This window comes from Chiloscyllium punctatum, chromosome 18, assembly GCF_047496795.1.
Source record: "Chiloscyllium punctatum isolate Juve2018m chromosome 18, sChiPun1.3, whole genome shotgun sequence".
Lineage (NCBI taxonomy): Eukaryota > Metazoa > Chordata > Chondrichthyes > Orectolobiformes > Hemiscylliidae > Chiloscyllium > Chiloscyllium punctatum.
Genome location: NC_092756.1, coordinates 76,050,994 through 76,071,051, shown reverse-complemented (window position 1 = coordinate 76,071,051; position 20,058 = coordinate 76,050,994). Strand labels below are relative to the sequence as shown.

The 20,058-nt window shown below is 44.3% G+C and overlaps 3 non-coding genes across 3 annotated transcripts; 1 reads left to right on the top strand and 2 right to left on the bottom strand.

Moving 5' to 3' along the window:
• Nucleotides 1-755: 755 nt before the first annotated feature.
• trnar-ucu (transfer RNA arginine (anticodon UCU)) lies at nt 756-828 on the bottom strand. Its single transcript has one exon. It is a non-coding gene; the product is annotated as a tRNA-Arg (tRNA).
• Nucleotides 829-5,663: 4,835 nt separating this feature from the next.
• Nucleotides 5,664-5,736, top strand: trnar-ccu (transfer RNA arginine (anticodon CCU)). The gene has a single exon. It is a non-coding gene; the product is annotated as a tRNA-Arg (tRNA).
• Nucleotides 5,737-17,056: 11,320 nt separating this feature from the next.
• Nucleotides 17,057-17,129, bottom strand: trnar-ccu (transfer RNA arginine (anticodon CCU)). Its single transcript has one exon. It is a non-coding gene; the product is annotated as a tRNA-Arg (tRNA).
• Between the last annotated feature and the right edge of the window lie 2,929 nt (nt 17,130-20,058).

The following is a 20,058-nucleotide window of genomic DNA, read 5'->3' as shown; positions in this document are numbered from 1 at the left end:
AAGATTCAAGAAGAACCAGTTCCAACCAGCCTGAGGGTTGTGTATTGGAGAAGTGTCAGCCTGAGACAATCCACTTTATAGCTCCTCGCATGACAACAGTGAAGGGTATTGGTGCGACCCCAATGAATGATGTGAACCCAGCTCATGACCGTATTGGCCAAAGCCACAGAAGATTCTGGAAGAAGGGACAGGAGAAGAGGAAAACACACCTGAACGTCAAACCCTTAGCGAAGCCTTGACTGGGTCCTGCAGTGGAGCTCTGACCATCTTCTCCAAAACTGTTCATAAAAGTCCTTGCGTGAGTAGTGCAGGCCATTCAGCCCATCACATCCACACTGACCCTCTGAAGAGCATACCATCCAGGCCCAACCCCTATCCCCTCACCGTGCATTCCCCAAAGCCAATCCACCAAACCTGCACATCTTTGGGCTGCGGGAGGAAACCAAAGCACCCGGAGTACCCCATGGAGAGAATGTGCAAACTCGACACAAACAGACACCCAAGGGAGGAATCAAAGGCAGGCCCCTGACACTGTGAGGCAGCAGTGCTACCCACTGAGCCACCATGCCATCCCCAGGAGAATCTCAGCAGGTTTTCAGCCATTGTGACTGTGCTGTCTCTTTCAGACAATTCACCTCAATCCTGTAAATCTTGTGCAAGAAGATGTCGGGCACCACTTCCCATCAACTGAATGCAGACATGGAGATTTTCCCAAAGTAGATTAGAAAAAAAGTTGACAAAGGGCAAGTGACTGATACCCCAGATGGGACTCGAACCCACAATCCCTGGCTTAGAAGGCCAGTGCCATATCCATTAGGCCACTGGGGCCACACACTGGGCTGGAAATCACAGCCTTTATGTACTGCACCCGACCTCTCTTACTGTGTGTTTCTGAGTGTGAAACTCGAACTGATTGTTTTTGACCCCAACCATCTCATGCTAAATTGTTGGCTGCTTGATAACTCAATCTCACTTCCCATTTGTCCCCAAACGGACAGACGAGAAATTAACCAAACTCAAATGTTGCACAACTCAAGTCTGAGGAATATGGAGCAGACAAGGAAATAGCAAAGGGCTCAATGTTATTTTGTGCAGCACCTTCAAGATATTTGCAGTTAGTGAGGAAGGAGTAAGTGGAGATGTTGCAAACAGCTGCATTGAGGACAAATCAACAGAATCATAGCAGGCATTCAGCCCATTGTGGCTGTGCTGTCTCTTTCAGACAATTCACCCCAAGATATCCCATTTCCTGGAATTACCTTGTGCAAGTTTCGAATAATCATCGTTAAAAAATCAGACAACACCAGGTTGTAGTCCAACAGGTTTATCTCAAAGTACTAGCTTTCGGAGCGCTGCTGCTTCGTCAGGTGGTTGTGGAGTATAAGATTGTAAGACACAGAATTTATGGCAAAAGTTTACAGTGTGATGTCACTGAAATTATATATTGAAAAAAATCTGGATTGTGTGTGAAGTCTCTCAACTTTTCGAATGATCAGGTTAGTTTCAGTTCTTTCATGTGTAAATCACAAAATGTTTTTCATTGCCAAGTGAAATGGCAAGCTGTCCAATAAAAAGGTAAATGCTGTGAATGCTGGAAATCTATAAACAGAGAAAACGCTGGAGAAATCATGACTCAAAAACATGATTGAGTTTTCTGAAAAAGTCACAAAGAGGATTGACGAGGGCAGAGCGGTGGATGTGATCTATATGGACTTCAGTAAGGAGTTTGACAAGGTTCCCCATGGGAGGCTGATCAGCAAGGTTAGATCTCATGGAATACAGGGAAAACTAGCTATTTGGATACAGAACTGGCTCAAAGGTAGGAGACAGAGGATGTTGGTGGAGGGTTGTTTTTCAGACTGGAGCCCTGTGACCAATGGAGTGCCACAACAATCAGTGCTGGGTCCACTGCTTTCCGTCATTTATATATATATGTTAGTATCATTATGAGGTATCATTAGTAAGTTTGCAGATGACACCAAAATTGGAGGTGTAGTGGACAGCAAAGAAGGTTACCTCAGATTACAACGGGATCTTGATTAGAAGGGCCGATGAGCTGAGGAGTGATGGGTGGAGTTTAAATTAGATTAATGCGAGGTGCTGCATTTTGGGAAAGCAAATCTTAGCTGGGCTTATAGACTTAATGGGAATGTCCCAGGGAGTGTTGCTGAACAAAGAGACCTGAGAGTGCAGGTTCATAGCTCCTTGAAAATAGAGTCACAGATTGATAGGATAGTGAAGAAGGCATTTGATATGCTTTCCTTTATTCTAAATCAGTTGTGTACAGTCTATGCAGAGAGATAAGAACCAACAAAACATTGGAATGTTGACATTTCTCAAAGCTTCTGTATCGTTGTGAACAAAAAGGCATTTTCTACTTGAGCAGGAACTGATCTCTGTTCATTGTCAGGCAACAAGAGGGTCTGAGAATTGAAAGAATGATGTGATAATTTGTCAGAAAGACCTGAGACTGTGTTGTTTCCCTGTTACATCTTGGCAGCATCTGACCGAAACTTTAGTGTATCCCTCAACATGTCATCTGAGATGTTGGAACATGCTGGGCCGTAACGCTCGCTTGATGCCAAGACTTTACACTTGCAAATGACTATGTGTGTCCAAGTAGCATATTGGGTAAACCACTGTCCTCCTAAGTGTGGGATTGTGAGTTCAAATTCCCTCTGGGCTGCTCACGTTTTAAGCTTGGTCTTTGTAGCTGACCTTTGTCCCATGATTCCTGAAGAAGGGCTGATGCCCGAATCCTCGATTCTCCTGTTCCTTGGATGCTGCCTGACCTGCTGCACTTTTCCAGCATCACATTTTCAGCTCTGATCTCCAGCATCTGCAGTCCTCACTTTCTCCTCGACTTTTGTCCCATGCCAACTTTATCGCAATCCAAATTGACTGCAGTTTTCAACTACTCTGTTCAAAATCACTGTGCCTGTGTTGAGATTATGGCGAATGATGTGTAATAGAAACTTGGACAAGGCAATTCCAGGATTTGGGTGATCTTGGGGAGAATTGTCTGAAAGAGACAGCAAAGCCAATATGGGCTGAATGCCCACTAAGATTCTGTTGATTTAGAACATACTACATAGAACACAGAACAGTACAGCACCGAACAGGCCCTTCAGCCCACGATGTTGTGCCGACCATTGATCCTCATGTATGCACCCTCAAATGTATGTGACCATATGCATGTCCAGCAGTTTCTTAAATGTCCCCAGTGACCTTGCTTCCACAACTGCTGCTGGCAACGCATTCCATGCTCTCAAAAGTCTCTGTGTAAAGAACCCGGCTCTGACAGCCCCTCTATACTTTCCTCTAACAAGCTTAAAATTATGACCCCTGGTGTTAGCCATTTCTGCCCTGGGAGATCGTCTCTGGCTATCGACTCTATCCATGCCTCTCATTATCTTGTATACCTCAATTAGGTCTCCTCTCCTCCTCCTTTTCTCCAATGAGCTCAGTCAACCTCTCTTCATAAGATAAGCCCTCCAGTCCAGGCAGCATCCTGGTAAACCTCCTCTGAACCCTCTGCAAAGCATCCACATCTTTCCGATAATAGGGCGACCAGAACTGGACACAGTATTCCAAGTGCGGTCTTACCATGAAAGCATTTGTCCTCAATGCAACTTTTTGCAACATCTCCACCTACTTCCTCCCCACTAACTGCAAATATTTTGAAAGCGTTGCACAAAATAACATTGAACCCTTTGCTATTTTCCTGTCTGCTCCATTTTCCTCAGATGTGAGTTGTGCAATGTTGGAGTTTGGTTGGTTTCTTATCTGTCCGTTTGGGGACAAATGGGAAGCGAGATTGATTTATCAAGCAGCCAATTTTTTAGCATGAGATGGAAGTTGTAAAAAAGAATCAGTGAGAGGATAAAACTGAGAAAAACACAATATGAGCCATCAGGGTGCAGTATTTAAAGGCTGCCAGTTTAACAGCAGATATGTAGCCCCAGTAGCCTACTGGAGAAGACATTGGGCTTCCCAAGCCAGGGATTGCGAGTTCAAACCCTATCCTGAGTGGCTAACATTCCTCGATTGCCCTCTTTGAACTTGACTTCTAATCTACATTATAAACATCCCCATGTCTGCATTCAGTTGATGGGAAGTGCTGTCCAACATGAACTTGCACGAAGTTGTCGGGGATCTGCAGGATTGGGTCGAAATTGCCTGAAAGAGACAGCAGAGCCACAATGGGGAAAGAACTGCTGAGATTCTCCTGGGGCTGGCATGGTGACTCACCGTGTCAGGGACCTGGCTTTGATTCCTCCCTTGGGTGTCTGTTTGTGTCGAGTTTGCACATTCTCTCCATGGGGTACTCGGAGTGCATTGTATTCCTCCCACAGCCCAAAGATGTGCAGGTTCGGTGGATTGGTTTTGGGGAATGCAGGGTGAGAGGATAGTGATTGGGCCTGGATGGGATGCTCTTCAGAGGCTGATTGTGGACTTGATGGGCTGAATGGCTTGTCCCCCTCACTCGAGGGCTTTTATGAACAAGTTTGGAGCAGATGGTCAGAGCTCTGCTGCAGATCCCAGTCAAGGGTTTGCAAAGGGATTAGCATCCAGGTGTGTGTTCATATTCTTTTCACTGATCTTCCAGAATGTTCTGTAGCTTTGGCCAAAGGGGTCATGATCTGGGTTCACATCATCCAATGGGGTCACATTGCCAGGAGCTCGACAACGGATTTACTCAGACTGACACTTCCAGTCATCGAGTCATAGAGATGTACAGCACAGAAACACACCCTCGGTCCAACCCGTCCATGCTGAACAGATATCTCATCCCAATCTAGTCCCACCTGCCAGCACCCGGCCCATCTCCCTCCAAACTCTTCCTATTCATATCCCCATCCAGATGCCTTTTAAACGATGTAATTGTACCAGCCTCCACCACTTCCTCTGGCAGCTCATTCCACACACACACACCACCCTCTGCCTGAAAAAGTTGCCCCTTAGGTCTCCTTTATATCTTTTCCCTCTCACTCTAAACCTAAACCCTCTCGTTCTGGAGTCCCCCAACCCAGGGAAAAGACCTTGGCGATTTACCCTATTCATGCTCCTCATGATTTTATAAGCCTCTGTAAGGTCACCCCTCAGCCTCCTATGCTTGGATCTTATCCTTAGAGGAACTGGTATCAGCTTCCATCGCTGTGACTCTGTGTTCAACCTCATCCGTCCTCTTTTCCAGGTCTCCCAGCTGCTGTTCATGCTTCTGCAGCATGATAGAGATCGGGGCCAGCTTCACCTCTATCTGCTTCCCCAACATCTCGCGAGATTTCGCGAGCTCCTTCCCCAGGGTCTGGTAGGTAATTGAGCCCGAGGATCCTGCAGGCTGGGCCGGGGGCCTGGCCCCGGACACTGCCCCTCCCTTCTTCAACATCCCTGGACGATGAAAACGCAGGTAAGTTGATTTTTCACAATGTCCTGGGACTCCACAACCTTTTCAGAGTCCCAGGATATCGCGATGGTCTGGATTGGGCGGGACATAAATTCTTCCCCCTTGTGCTGTGGTGCGAAGCTCTGCAACATGATCGTCTGAGAACACCGCCATCTTGGATCCCCAGAGTGCAGTGAGTGGATCAAACTCAGAAAAACACACAATGAGATGTCCGGGTGCAGTATTTAAAGGCTGTTATTTTTGTCTTTACTGTGCAGCCCCAGTGGCCTAATGGATAAGGCACTGGCCTCCTAAGCCAGGGATTGTGGGTTCAAGTCCCATCTGGGGTGTTGGCCTCTTCCTTATGTGTCCTTGCTCTTTAATGCACTTTGCAAACACCCCCATGTCCACATTCAGTTGATGGGATGTGGTGTCCCATGTGACCTTACACAAGTCTTTTGGGGATCTGCAGGATAAAGGCTGAATTCCCTGAAAGAGACAGGACAGTCACAATGGCTGAAAACCTGCTGAGATTCTCCTGGGGATGGCATGGTGGCTCAGTGGGTAGCACTGCTGCTTCACAGCATCAGGGACCTGGCTTTGATTCCTCCCTTGGGTGTCTGTTTGAGTCGAGTTTGCACATTCTCTCCATGGGGTACTCCGGGTGCTTTGGTTTCCTCCCACAGCCCAAAGATGTGCAGGTTCGGTGGATTGGCTTTGGGGAATGCAGGGTGAGAGGATAGGGGTTAGGCCTGGCTGGGATGCTCTTCAGAGGGTCAGTGTGGATGTGATGGTCTGAATGGCCTCCTCCAACCCCACTCCAGGGCTTCTCTGAACAAGTTTGGAGAAGATGGTCAAAGGCCCAGTCAAGGCTTCGTGAAGGGACTGCCATCCAGGTGTGTGTCCCTATGCTCCTTTTCCCTGATCTTTCCGAATGTTCAAATCAACATCATCACATTAAAGATATTTTGTTTCTTGTCTTAATGAGAAGGGATTTGCCTTCAAGAGCACAAAGGTTTTGGATGTTGTCTCTTGAGGTTTGCTGATGAAACCGTTGATGTGCAGGGCCAACTGCAGATAATGGCAGAGACACTCTCCAGTGGTGACTGTCAGCGTTACCAGTCGTGAAGACTTCATCCAAGAAACAGACGGTGATCTTGACCGCAGTCTCACCACGGCCTGCAAATCACAATCGGCTTAACCAGACTCAAGAACTAAAGAGAAACCAAGAACATCTCACCGATATTACCATGAAGGTTGGTCCCAGCAAAGGATCAACAGCGAGACCGCAAAAACACATTTCATATCTCTCTGTGCTGTAACTTTCTGCTGTCTTTCTCCATTGAAATAATATCCAGCTGCTTTATTCTTCCTACCAAAGTGTATAACCTCACACATTCACACATTGTCTTTCATTTGCTGCGTTTTTGGCCACTCCCTTAACCCATCCATCTCCCTCTGTAAACTCTGTGAGTCAGCCTCAGCAGTTGCCTTCCCACAAATGTTTGTCCAATCTGTGGATGTGGCACTGCAAGTTCTCCAACGATGGCCTAACTACCTCACATCTCCATCATCGCCTCCTTGCAATTGTATTCAATACCTTGACTAAGAAAGGTAAGGGCCCAAATGCATAGCCACAGCCCCATCAGTTCCAACCTTGAACACTCAGATTTCAATCATTTCCATTGACATATTGGACCTTATCATAAATTCCAAACATGCAGGTAATCTGGGGTTCAGCTGGTAATGTTGACAGAATATAGCTTAAACTGACACCAACACAACCAAAATAGAAGTTGCTTTGTCCATAGATTGGTAGCTCTATCTGTTGGAGCCCCAGTAACCTCATGGGTAAGGCACTAACTTCCTAAACCAGAGATTGTGGGTTCAAATCTTATTTGGGGTTTTGATTTTGTTGAAACCTTCACTGTGCAGCTGATCTTAATCCTGTGTGGTCACGTGACCGTGGCAACAAAATCAGGCATTCTCAATTGATCCTCAGCTGGAGAAATTTGACCTGACAGAAAATTGGCCAAACTAAATTAAACAGCAGCTATCAGCTCCAGAGAACAGTGGAGCTAAGATCCAAGAGTTACCAAGTTTCAAGAAGAACCAGTTCCAACCAGACTGAGGGTTGTATGTTGGAGAAGTGTCAGCCTGAGACAATCCACTTGAAAGCTCCTGGCATGACAACAGTTAAGTGTATTGGTGTGACCCCATTGGATGTTGTGAACCCTGCTTATGATTGTACTGGCCAAAGCCACAGAAGATTCTGGAAGATCAGAGAAATGTAGGGGAGGAACACACACCTGGATGCCAGTCCCTTCGCGAAGCGTTGACTGGGCTTTGCAGTGGAACTCTGACCATCTGCTCCCAACTTGTTCAGAGAAGCCCGAGAGTGGGGTGGGAGGAGGCCATTCAGACCATCATGTCCCCACTGACCCTCTGAAGAGCATCCCATCCAGGCCCAACCCCTCTCCTCTCTCCCTGCACTCCCCAGAGCCAATCCACTGAACCTGCATATCTTTTGGACTGTGGGAGGAAACCAAAGCACAGAAACAGACACCCAAGGGAGGAATCAAAGCCAGGTCTGACAGAAGGTACCACCCACCCAACACAGACCTGGGGACTTTTCCAGCGGAGATGATCAATTGACTTGACCTCGGATGAAGATCAGCCATAAAGACAAGTGTTAAAAGTCAGACACCCCAGATGGGACTTGTACCCACAATCCCTGGTCTAGGAGGCCAGTGCCTTATCCATTAGGCCACTGGGGCCACCTGTATGGTGTTAAAATGGCAGCTTTTAAGTTTGTTTTCCAAGAACACACTGACTGTGGCTCAGCCAGCACAGAGTCAGTGCCCTGGACTGAGGGGATTCTAAATCTCCAGGTTATACATGTTTTTTTCTTTATCCCCGAAAATCCAGCTGGCTGGACAGGGGGCAGCCTTGGTGTACTCCTCTCCCAAAGTGAAGGGGCAGTGCCATGGAGCCATTAACTTTAAAACTAATTGCACCTGCCTCCACTTGGTCCACATCCACACAAGCATTTCCTGTCATGTACCTGTCCAAATGTCTTTCTCATAGAATCCATACAGTGTGGAAACAGGCCATTTGGCCCAACAAGTCCACCCAGACTCACTCCCCGACATGTCCTCCTGCCAAATGTACCCAACCTTCACATCCCTGAACAGTCTGGGCAATTTTGCATGGCTAATTTACTTGTGGGAGGAAACTGGAGCACCTGGAGGAAACCCACACAGACACGGGGAAAAAGGGCAAAATCCACACAAACTGTCACCAGAGGCTGAAATTGAACCTCGGTCCCTGATGCTATGAGACAGCAGGGCTAACCACAGAGCCAACTTGGAAACTCTACACAAGCAGTCACCCAAGGGAGGAATCAAAGTCAGGTCCCTGACACTGTGAGGCAGCAGTGTTACCCACTGAGCCACCATGCCATCCCCAGGAGAATCTCAGCAGGTTTTCAGCCATTGTGACTGTGCTGTCTCTTTCAGACGATTCACCCCCCATCCTGCAGATCCCCGAAAATCATGAACAAGAACATGTTGGGCACCACTTCCCATCAGCTGAAAGCAGACAAGGGGGATTTCTCCAAAGTCAATTAGAAATAATGTGGACAGTGAACAAGCCATAAATAACCAGACACCCCAGATGCGACTTGAACCCAAAATCCCTTATCCAGTCGGCCACTGGGGCTACACCCATGTAGTTAAAATGGCAATCTTTAAATACTGAACCCTCCCCTGTCATATTATTTTTTTCTGAGTTTTCTCCTCTTACTGATTGTTTTTTACCCCTTCCATTTCATGCTAAATTGTCGGCTGCTTGATAAATTGATCTCGCCTCCCATTTGGCCCCAGGCGGACATTTGAGAAATCACAGCCGTTCAGACAGCGTCCGAGGAGCAGGAGAGTCGACATTTCGAGCATCGGCCTGAAGAGCTTATTCTCGAAACATCGACTCCCCTGCTCCTCGGATGCCGCCTGACCAGCTGTACTTTTCCAGCACCACACAATTTGACTCTGATCTCTCACATCTGCAGTGCTCACTTTCTCCCAGTCGAGAAATCAACTCAACTCCAACTTTGCAGACCCACAGTTTGAGGCAAATGGAACAGAAGGAAAAGGGCTCAATGTTATTGTGTGCAGCACTTTCAAGATATTTGAAGTTAGTGGGGAAGGAGGAAGTGGAGATGTTGCAAAAAGCTGCATTGAGGACAAATCAACAGAATTTTAGCGGGCATTCAGCCCATTGGGGCTGTGCTGTCTCTTTCAGACAATTCACCCCAAGATCTCCCAAATCCCGGAATTACCTTGTGCAAGTTTCTATGTCACATCATTTGCTATAACCTCAACGTAGGCACAGTGATTTTTAACAGAGTACTGTTGATGAAAAATTCAGTCAATGTGGATTGAGATGAAGTTGACATGGAATGAAAATCAGCAACAAAGCCCAGGCTTAAAACCCAAGAACCCCAGATGGGACTTGAACCATCAATTACCAGCTTAGGGAAGCCAGGGCCTTATCTATGAGGACCCTCGGGCTCCCACCTTGCACTGTCTGTGGAAAGTGTTGACCTCAAACGAGTGCTACAGCTGAGCATGTTCCAAGATCGAGGATTATATGTTGAGGGACACACTAAAGTATGGAGCAGCTGCTGTCAAGGTGTAACAGTTAAAGAACACTGTCTAAGGCCTTTCTGACCAGTTATGACATCGTCCCTTCATTTCTCAGACCCTCTTGGTGCCTCAGAATGAAGAGAAATCGTTTCCTGTCTCAGTAGAAAGATCTGCCCGAACTTGCGAGACCCCACTTTGTGGAAGAGAGCCAGCCCTATATCAGGACAGGAAGGAGATTCCAATGGCCCAACATGGATTGTTCCAGTTAAAATCCTTTCTCAGATGGATAGAGCTATAGAGCGAGTAAAGTTGTGGGAATTTGGGAAATTCTGATAATCTGTTTTAATATTTAGTTAATAAAATCAAGTTGAACCGCAAACCAATTTTGTCCCCCATTGTCTGCATCACCAACAAGAATACTGAAGGAAAGTTGAGTTTAATTACATTGTGTTACTAATGTTCATCTGGTTGATCAGTGGAAATTAAAAGCCATGTCACACAACAGGCAGAGTCAATCTTTAGCTGAGTAGAAATTCCGCAGAGAGAAACAGACTTACTTTGTGATATAATAGGTAATTCCTGTCCCATTGATCTATTAACTACAGGGAACTTTCAGATACGTGGTATCTTTAGAGCAATTAAATATCCTTCCAAGATATATGCTTTCACTCTCAACTGAAGATGTTATAACTTCAATGGCTAAGAGTATTAACCAATAAATCAATGCCAAGCCAGTTGAAGAATTACACTTAGCACATCATCATCGCTGTATTTGCAGAATGCAGCATAACCTATTCCGTCTTCTAACCTACTGACAGCCTACTTTTCAGAAGTCTCCTTACACGACTCTGAAAACAAATTAAAAGAAACCAATTAAACCAAATAAGCACAAATTAAAATGTCCCAGTCATTTAAAAAGGCACTGTAACAAAAGTCAAAATATCCCAAGAAAGCTTACACTTACAGAGTCACAGAGTTGTACAGATCCTTCACTCCAATTCGTCCATGCCAACCAGATATCCGAAAGTTATCTAGTCCCACAAACCAGCATTTGGTCCATATCCCTCTGAAACCTTCTTATTCATGTCCCCATCCAGCTGCCTTTCAAATGTTACAGAGTCTTAGAGTTATACACCACAGAAACAGACCCTTTGGTCCAACTCGTCTATGCCGACCTGATATCCTGAATTAATCTAGTCCGACTTGCCAGCATTTGGCCCATATCCCTCTAAACCCACCCTGTTCATATACCCCCATCCCGATGCCTTTTAAATGTTTTGGAGGAGCCGGTGTTAGACTGGGGTGGACAAAGTTAAAAATCATAAAACACCAGGTTATAGTCCAGCGGGTTATTATTCTTCTCACTGTAAACCTATGCCCTCTGTTTTTGTACTCCCCCACCCTGGGGAAAAGACTGAAGCTATTCACCCTATCCATGTCCCTAATGATTTTATAAACCTCTATAAGGCCTCCCTTCAGCCTCCAACACTCCAGAGAAAATAGCCTCAGTCTATTCCTCCTCCCCCGATAGTACAAACCCTGTAACCCTTACAACACCCTTGTAAATTATTTCTGAATGCTTGCAAGTTTTACAACCTCTTTCTATAGCAGGGAAACCAGAATTGAACGCAGTATTCCAAAAGGTGGCCTAACCAATATCCTGTACAGCCACAACCCAACATCCCAATTCCTATACTCAATGCTCTGACTCATAAAGGCAAGTGGATCAAATGCCTTCTTCACTGTGCTATCTACCTGCAACTCCTTCTCTTCCTAATCTGTGTATATGTGAGTTACAATAATCTTTTTGCATTCTGATATGAATAGATTCACTCTTTTGTTAATTCAACATATCCAGGTTTAATTGGATACTTTTAAACACCAATTCAATTGGTTTGTGAAGAAGACATCCACAAGAAAGGGTCCCTTTTAAAATTAACCTGTTAGTGACCAACCAAGGATCCAGGTAAATGAAGAAAGGAAACCATTTCATCCCTGCTCACCTGGGAGCTTAACAATTTGGGGTATCTGTCTGGAACTGTAATAACGTGGGGAACAATTCTCACACCAGCCTCTCTTTGTAAGTGCTCCATGTATTTACGAAACAATGCCCTTCACCAGCACATCTCAGTGATATATTTAACATTCCATTCACATTAATCACTCCAAGGGCATGATCTACATTAAGAATATAAACAGTAAGTGTTGAAACTCTCAGGTTTGGAAGCATGTGCTGAAAAAAACAAAATGAATATTGCAAATTGATAATTGTGTTTCTCTCCACAGATGCTACCTGAGCTGCATTTCAATATTGCCTGATTTTATTGCAGATTTCCAGCACTTGTGGCATTTAACTTTTGTATTTTTTTTTATGTAAGGAAAATGGAGATTTGAAAATATTGAATGGGACTTTTGCTCATTAACCTCTTGGGAATTGTCTGCTATTGAATGATTTGATTCAGACTTTAGACAAGGTGCAATCATGACAAAGTCTGTGGGATTGTACTTATTATATATCAAGGAACAGCTCATCAAATCAGGCAATCCTCTGAAACATATGAATTCTCACCTCAAGTTTGGGGAGAATGGTATAAAGGATAAGTATTAGATGGGGTGAGATCTGATCAACTTCAGAAAAACTTTGATCTTAAAACTACAATTCTACAGTGAATGTGAAATATTGCGAAGTGTATGGTTAATTGTCCATGATATTTGTTCCTCCTTATTTAATTTCTATAAGTATCCGTAGAGTAATCTATAAACATATATTTACGAACCATTGTCATGCATTATTTTGGTAATTTTATAATTTGCCATCACTTTCTCTTCACCTTATTCAAGGAGAGTGTTTATTACAGTGAGTGATACCACACAGTATTTCAATTGCACTGAATTGGTTTTTGAAAGATAACTCAATAAATACAGGTTGATGCTGTTGATGGTTCCTGTCAATATATTTCGTTGACCTGTTCAGACGTGTTATGATGTTAAGTCTTAGGCAGAAAGAGGAAGAAGGTATAAGTAAGGTTCAAGAAACTGAAGACAGACAGAGCCCTGGAGATAACAGGAATGAACTCAAACTAGGAAATAGAGAATTTGAAGGGACCATGCAATGTTTATGGAAAACAGGATTAAGGAACCTCCAAGGCATTTTACTGAGGGATAACAAGCAAGAGGTCACCAGGGAAAGAGTATGTCTTCTCAGAGCAAAGGAGGGAATTTACACATGGAGCCGGAGGAAGTGGGTGAGGTTCTTAATGAATAAACTGCATTGGTATTTCCAAAGGATTCTGGGTAGTCCAAGATGGAGGACGGGAAAAAGTTGTGACTATAAGAGTTGCCCCTTTTTTGAGTCATTTTAGGTCTTGGGGGTGATTTCCTCAAATTCCAGGAGCAGCAATTACTGTTTTATTATGCAACTTTGGAGAAAAAAATCTCAAAACAACGGCACATTTAAAAGGAAGAAAGGCAGACAAAGAAAGCGTGTACTTGGTCAGGAGGGCGGGAGGGAAGAAACCTACACTGCTCACTGATATGGATAGGAAGGGTCGAGAGGGATATGGGCCCAGTGTGGGCGAATGGGACGTGATTAGATTAGGATATGTGGTCTGCATGGACGAGTTGGAGCCAAGGGTCTGTTTCCATGCTGTACATCTCTATGGGTCTATGACATGGTGGATGGTGAGTCTTGTATATTGATATTCTAGAGCATGTCAATATTAAAAAGGAGGTGTTGGGTGTTTTGAAAAGCATTAAGGTAGACAAGTCCCCAAGACCTGATGGAATCTATCATAGAATCCTGAGAGAGGCAGGTGTGGAAATTGCTACGGATTTGTACAAAATATTTGTATCCTTTACAGTCACAGGAGAATTCCCAGAGGACTGGAGAATACCCAATGTTGTTTCTTTCTTTAAGAATGGCAACAAGAATAATTCAGGAAATTAAAGGCCAGATTGGCTTCCTGCAACTTCCTGTTATTCATTGCTTCGACATCACTGTCTGTACTTGGATGGTACCCTCCGGAAGTCACTCTGTAAAGATCACCACCCCTCTCCCTTGGGGTCTCAGGATCTCAAGGAGTTCCTCACTTTGGCCAAGGTTTTGGTCCATGTGTAATGGTTTCCTGAATGTGGTTCCTGTGAAGTGCCTTGTGCCATGAAAAGGGATCCCTACATGCAGGCTGTAGTTGGGTTGAAGTGTTATGGAGAGCAGGCAGGAAAGTGGAGTTGAGGCCGAGATGAGATCAGCCATGATCGTGTGGAATGACAAAGCAGGCTCGAGGAGCTGAATTGCCAAATTTTTAAGATCTTCGGAACACAACCAAAGACAGAGCTATCAATTGCCGTGGGTGTCTAACATGGTATCTCACCTCAGATGCATCCTGAAGAGGGTGTCCATGTTCAAAGCCAGGAGTTGTGAGTTCATATCTCATTTGGGCTGTTATGTTTTTAAACATGAACTCTGATCAGCACCCTGTGTCTGTTTGATCTCAGTTCCAGTTAATAAGGGGAGATGGTGGTGCAGTGCTAGACCTGGAGTAGGAATCCAGAACACCAAGTTCATGGTGTGGGGGAGATGGACTGTAATCCCACCATACAAGGTGGTGAAATCTCAGCTCAGGAGGAGCTTTGTCTGATGGGCACCACATATTGCTATTGAGGTTTGTTAGGAAGCTAACTGGTTCCATATTCTCCTTTCAGGAAGAAAACCTGGTGAGACTACAGACCCACAGCAATGTGGTTGACTCACCCTCTGGGCAATAAACGCTGGCCGAGTCAGAAACATATCGCATTACTTCCCTGTAGCTCGGTCACAATCCTGGAACACCCTCCATTGATTCATTGTAGGTTTACCTCAACAAATGGTCAAAAATCACACCACACCAGGTTATAGTCCAACAGGTGTATTTGAAAACACGAGCTTTCGGAGCATTGCTCCTTCATCAGGTGTAATGAGAGAGGAGGCATCAGACACAGAATGTATCAGTAAAATATCAAAGGGTCATACAAGTGATGCGAATGTATTGAACAAATCCAAAATGGCCGACTCCCTCCTGTTAAATCTTCAATCAGTTCGAAAGGAGATACGGGCAGCACATGGATTGCAGTGGTTCAAAAAGATAGCTCCCCATCACCTTTCAGGAGAAACTAGGGAGAGGCAATAAATGTTGATCGAGCCAGCAATGTTCACGCCCTAGAACTGAATAAAAACAATCCCACAATGGAATAAACCGCCAGGGGAAAAGTCATAGTGTAATGACTTGAAAACATCAAGCCCCAACTTTGGATGGTTTCTGTTCTTATGTTTTACATTAATATCCAAAACGCACCAGTCATTGACATAAAGGTTATGATTTGGAGGAGCCGGTGTTAGACTGGGGCGGACAACATTTCAAATCACACAGCACCAGGTTATAGTCCAACAGGTTTATTGGGAAACACTAGCTTTCGAAGAGCTGCTTCTTCATCAGGTAGTTGTGGAGCAGGATCGTAAAACACTGAAGTTTTAGCAACAGGATTGCAGTGTCATGGCATGTAATATTAAACAAATTGAGCTGAAGTCTTGCATCTTTTAGAATGATCATGTTAGTTTCAGTTCCTTGTTATGGACATCCCAGACCTTTGTTAAAGTTACATTCGCAAGAGAGTTTTAACAATCGGTGCCATCTCAGCTCAGATAATGCATTGAAGAATTGAGGTTAAAATCTGTCTGTGTCCCAGTGTTCGGTCAGACTGATTCTATTTCTAAAGTGGCATTTACAGAATCTGACATGGTTTTATGCAGTTTTTGAGCAAAACAAAAGATAATTCTGAACGTACAAATTTATCCCACAAACGTATATGTGTGTGTGTGCAGGGCTGACCGAGTGAGTGTGTGCATTTGGGTGTGCGTGGGAGGGGGCGATGGTGTGAGTGTCTGTGAGAGTGTGTGTATGTGTATGTGTTTGAGTATAATGGGGTATACATCTGTGAGAAGGTGTGTGTGTGGGTGTGAGTGTGGGAGCATGTATGTGTATTGTGTGACAGGATGTGTGTGTGTGTGTGTGTGTGTGTGGGGTCAGCTGTAGTGTGACATGAAGCCAAGGTCCCAGTTGAGGCCAAGGTCCCACTTCTATGCTGTCGTGTTGGTATTTAACAGGAAAAAATGCGGGTGAAATAAAGTTATTCCACACTCAATAATTTATATTTACATTTAATGATTTGGACCAAGATAACAGTGACCCGAAAGGTGGACGATTCATTGAAAATATTTGGTTTGCAAGTAATGATAGACACAGTGAAAAGTTTTGTCTTGTGAGCAATACAGGCAGCTCACAGAGTTCAGTAACGTAGATAAGTAAATAATAGGGAAACAGCAGCAGGAACAACAATACAGGTACAGGCGAATACTAAGAGGCTGTGAGACTGTTCAGTATTCTAACAACAGTAGGGTAGAAACTGTTTCAAAACCGGTTGGTGCATGTGTTCAGGCTTCTGTACCTTCTCCCCGATGGTAGAGGTTGTAGAAAAACATTGCCAGGGTGGGATGGATCTTTGAGAATGCTGGAGACCTTTCCTTAACAGCGGGCCTGGTAGATGGATTCTATAGATGGGAGGTTGGCCTTTGTGATTGTCTGGGCCGGGTTCACCACTCTCTGTAACCGTCTCCAATCTTGAATGGTACAGTTACCCAACCAGGTAGTGACACATCCAGACAGAATGCTATCGATGGTGCACCTATAAACGTTGGCAGGTGTATTCTCTGTCAGTAATATCCGATGTTCTGGAGGGATCAGTGTTGAAGGGTTGGTTTGTTGATGAGAGTGTGATGAGAGCTGGCTTCCAAAAGCAACCTCTCCAACTGCACTCTCAGGAATCTCGTCCCCATCCAGAAACAGCAGCCACTTGATGACCACCTTCAACATTCAATCCTGCAGATCCCTGAAAATCTTGTGCAAGATCATGTTGGATACCACTGACCATCAACTGAATGCAGCGATTTGGATTTTTCCAAAATAGATTAGAAATAACAGAAAAGCCACAGAAACACCCCAGATGGGACTTGAACCCACAATCCCTGGCTTAGGAGGCCAGTGCCTTATCCATTAGGCCACTGGGGCCCCACATGATGTCTGCCAATGGCAGCCTTTAAATACTGCACCCTGACCTCTCATCATGTGTGTTTCTGTGTGTTGTACTCTCACTGATTGGTTCTTCACCCTTCCATCTCATGCCACATTGTTCGCTGCTTGATAAATTGATCCCGCCTCCCATTTCTTCCCAAACGGACAGATGAGAAATCAACCAAACTCCAACTTTGCACAACTCAAGTCTGAGGAAAATGGAGCAGACAGGAAAATAGCAAAGGGATCAATGTTATTGTGTGCAGCACTTTCAAGATATTTGCAGTTACTGGGGAAGGTGGAAGTGGAGATGTTGCAAAAAGCTGCATTGAGGACAATTCAACAGGATCTTTGTGGGCATTCAGCCCATTGTGGCTGTGCTGTCTCTTTCAGACAATTCACCCCAAGATCTCCCAAATCCCGGAATTATCTTGTATAAGTTTCTACTAAACAGAATTTGCCATAATCTCAACACAGGCACAATGATTTTTAACAGAGTAGTTAAAAAATCCAGTCAATTTGGATTGAGATGAAGTTGACATGGGATGAAAATCAGCCACTGCAAAGACCAGGCTTAAAAATGACAATGAACAGAGATCGTTTCCTGCCCAAGTACAAAATGCCTTTCTTTCCACAACGAGACAGAAGGTTTGAGAAATGTCAATATTCCAATGGTTTGTTGGTTCTTTTCTCTCTGCATAGACTGTACACAACTGATTTAGAACCTTTGTATGCTTTTCCAAATGATGTCACAAACTGTTTCAATACTTTGTTAATAAAATCAAGTTGAAATTCAAATCAAATTTAGTCTCCCTTTGTCCCCATCACCAACAAGAATTCTTGAGTAAAGTTGTGAGGAATTCATCAGACCAATGAGACTCCAGGAATTCTTCCAAAATGTCAGCAATGATCCCAATGAGCCAACCAACGAACGGGAACAGTCATCAGAGAGATCCATCGTGGAGCGACCAAAGAAGGAGTCGATTTGTATCCCTGCGGAGGGCCACTGTCCTGGCCTTGAGATGTATGCTCAACCGTCAGGAGATGGGTGAATGCCAGATTTAAAAATCACACAACACCAGGTTAGAGTCGAACATGTGGAAGCACTAGTTTTCGGAGCACTGCTCCTTCATCAGGTGGTTGTGGAAAATAAGATTGCAGGACACAGAATATATAGCAAATGTTTACAGTGTGATGCAACTAAAATTGTATCTTGAGAAAGGTCTGGATTGTTTGTGAAGTCTCTCATCTTTTAGAATGGCCAGGTTGGGTTTCGTTCTTTCATATGTAAATTGCAAAACTTTTATCAAACGTTACCTTCTCAAGTGAACTTTAACAATTGGCGTCATGTTGGCCCAGATGATGTATTGAAGGTGTGAGCTCCCCTGTGTGAGGCTGTCTGTGCCACAATGGTCAGACTGATTCTAATCTAATAAACAGATTTACAGCATCTTACATGGATTCATACAGTTTTTGAGCAAAGTAAAATGTAATTCTGTCAGTACAAGTTCATCACACAAAATAACATGTGTATCTGAATATGGGTGTGTGTATATGTGTGTGTGTGTGTATGTGTGTGTGGGTGTGTATGTGTGTGTTTGTGTGTGTGTCTATGAGTGTGTGTGTATGTGTGTGTGTGTATGTACGTGTGTGTATATGTGCATATGTGTGTATATGTGTGTGGGTGTGTATGTGTGTGTATATGTGTGTGTGCATGTGTGTGTGCATATGTGTGTGTGTATATGTGTGTGTGGGTGTGTATGTGTATGTGTGTATATATGAGTGTAGGTGTGTATGTGTGTGTATGTGTGCGTGTTTGTGTGTGTATGTGTATGTATGGGTGTGTGCGTATGTGTGTGTGTATGTGTGTGTTAATATGTGTATGTATGTGTGTGGGTGTATGTGTGGTTGTGTATGTATGAGTATATGTGTGTGTGTATGGATGTGTATGTGGGTGTGTATGTGCATATGTGTACGTGTGTGTGTGTTTGTGTGTGTGTGTATGTGCGTGCATGTATGTTTTTGTGTGTATCTATGAGTGTGTATATGTATATGTGCATGTATGTATGTGTATATGTGTATGTGTATGTGTGTATGCATGTATGTGTGTATGTGTATGTATATGTGTGTGCATGTGTGTGTGTATATGTCAGTGTCTGGGTGTGTGTATGTGTATGTGTGTGTACGTTGTGCATGTGTATGTGTATGTGCATGTGTGTGTTTGTGTATGTGTATGTGTGTATGTGTGTGTGTATCTGTGTGTGTATGCGTGTGTGTGTGTGTTTGTGTGTATGTGTGTGTATATGTGTGTATGTGTGTATTTGTGTGTGTGTGTATGTGCGTGTGTATGCGTGTGTGTGTGTGTCTGTATGTGTGTGTGTGTGTGTGTGTATGTGTGTGGGTGTGTGTGTGTGTGTATGTGTGTGTGTGTGTGTGTATGTGTGTGTGTGTGTATGTGTGTGTGTGTATGTGTGTGTGTGTGCGTATGTGTGTGTGTGTATATGTGTGTGTGTGTGTATGTGTGTGTGTGCGTATGTGTGTGTGTATATGTGTGTGTGTGTGTATGTGTGTGTGTGTGTGTGTATGTGTGTGTGTGTGTGTGTGTATGTGTATGTAGGTGTGTATGTGTGTGTGTGTGTTTGTATGTGTGTGTGTGTGTGCGCGTATGTGTGTGTGTGTGTATGTGTGTGTGTGTGTGTGTGTGTGTAGGTGTGTGTGTGTGTGTATGTGTGTGTGTATGTGTGTGTGTATGTGTGTGTGTGTGTGTGTATGTGTGTGTAGGTGTGTGTGTGTGTATGTGTGTGTGTGTGTGTATGTGTGTGTGTGTGTGTGTATGTGTGTGTGTGTGTGTGTGTGTGTGTATGTGTGTGTAGGTGTGTGTGTGTGTGTGTATGTGTGTGTGTATGTGTGTGTGTGTGTGTGTGTG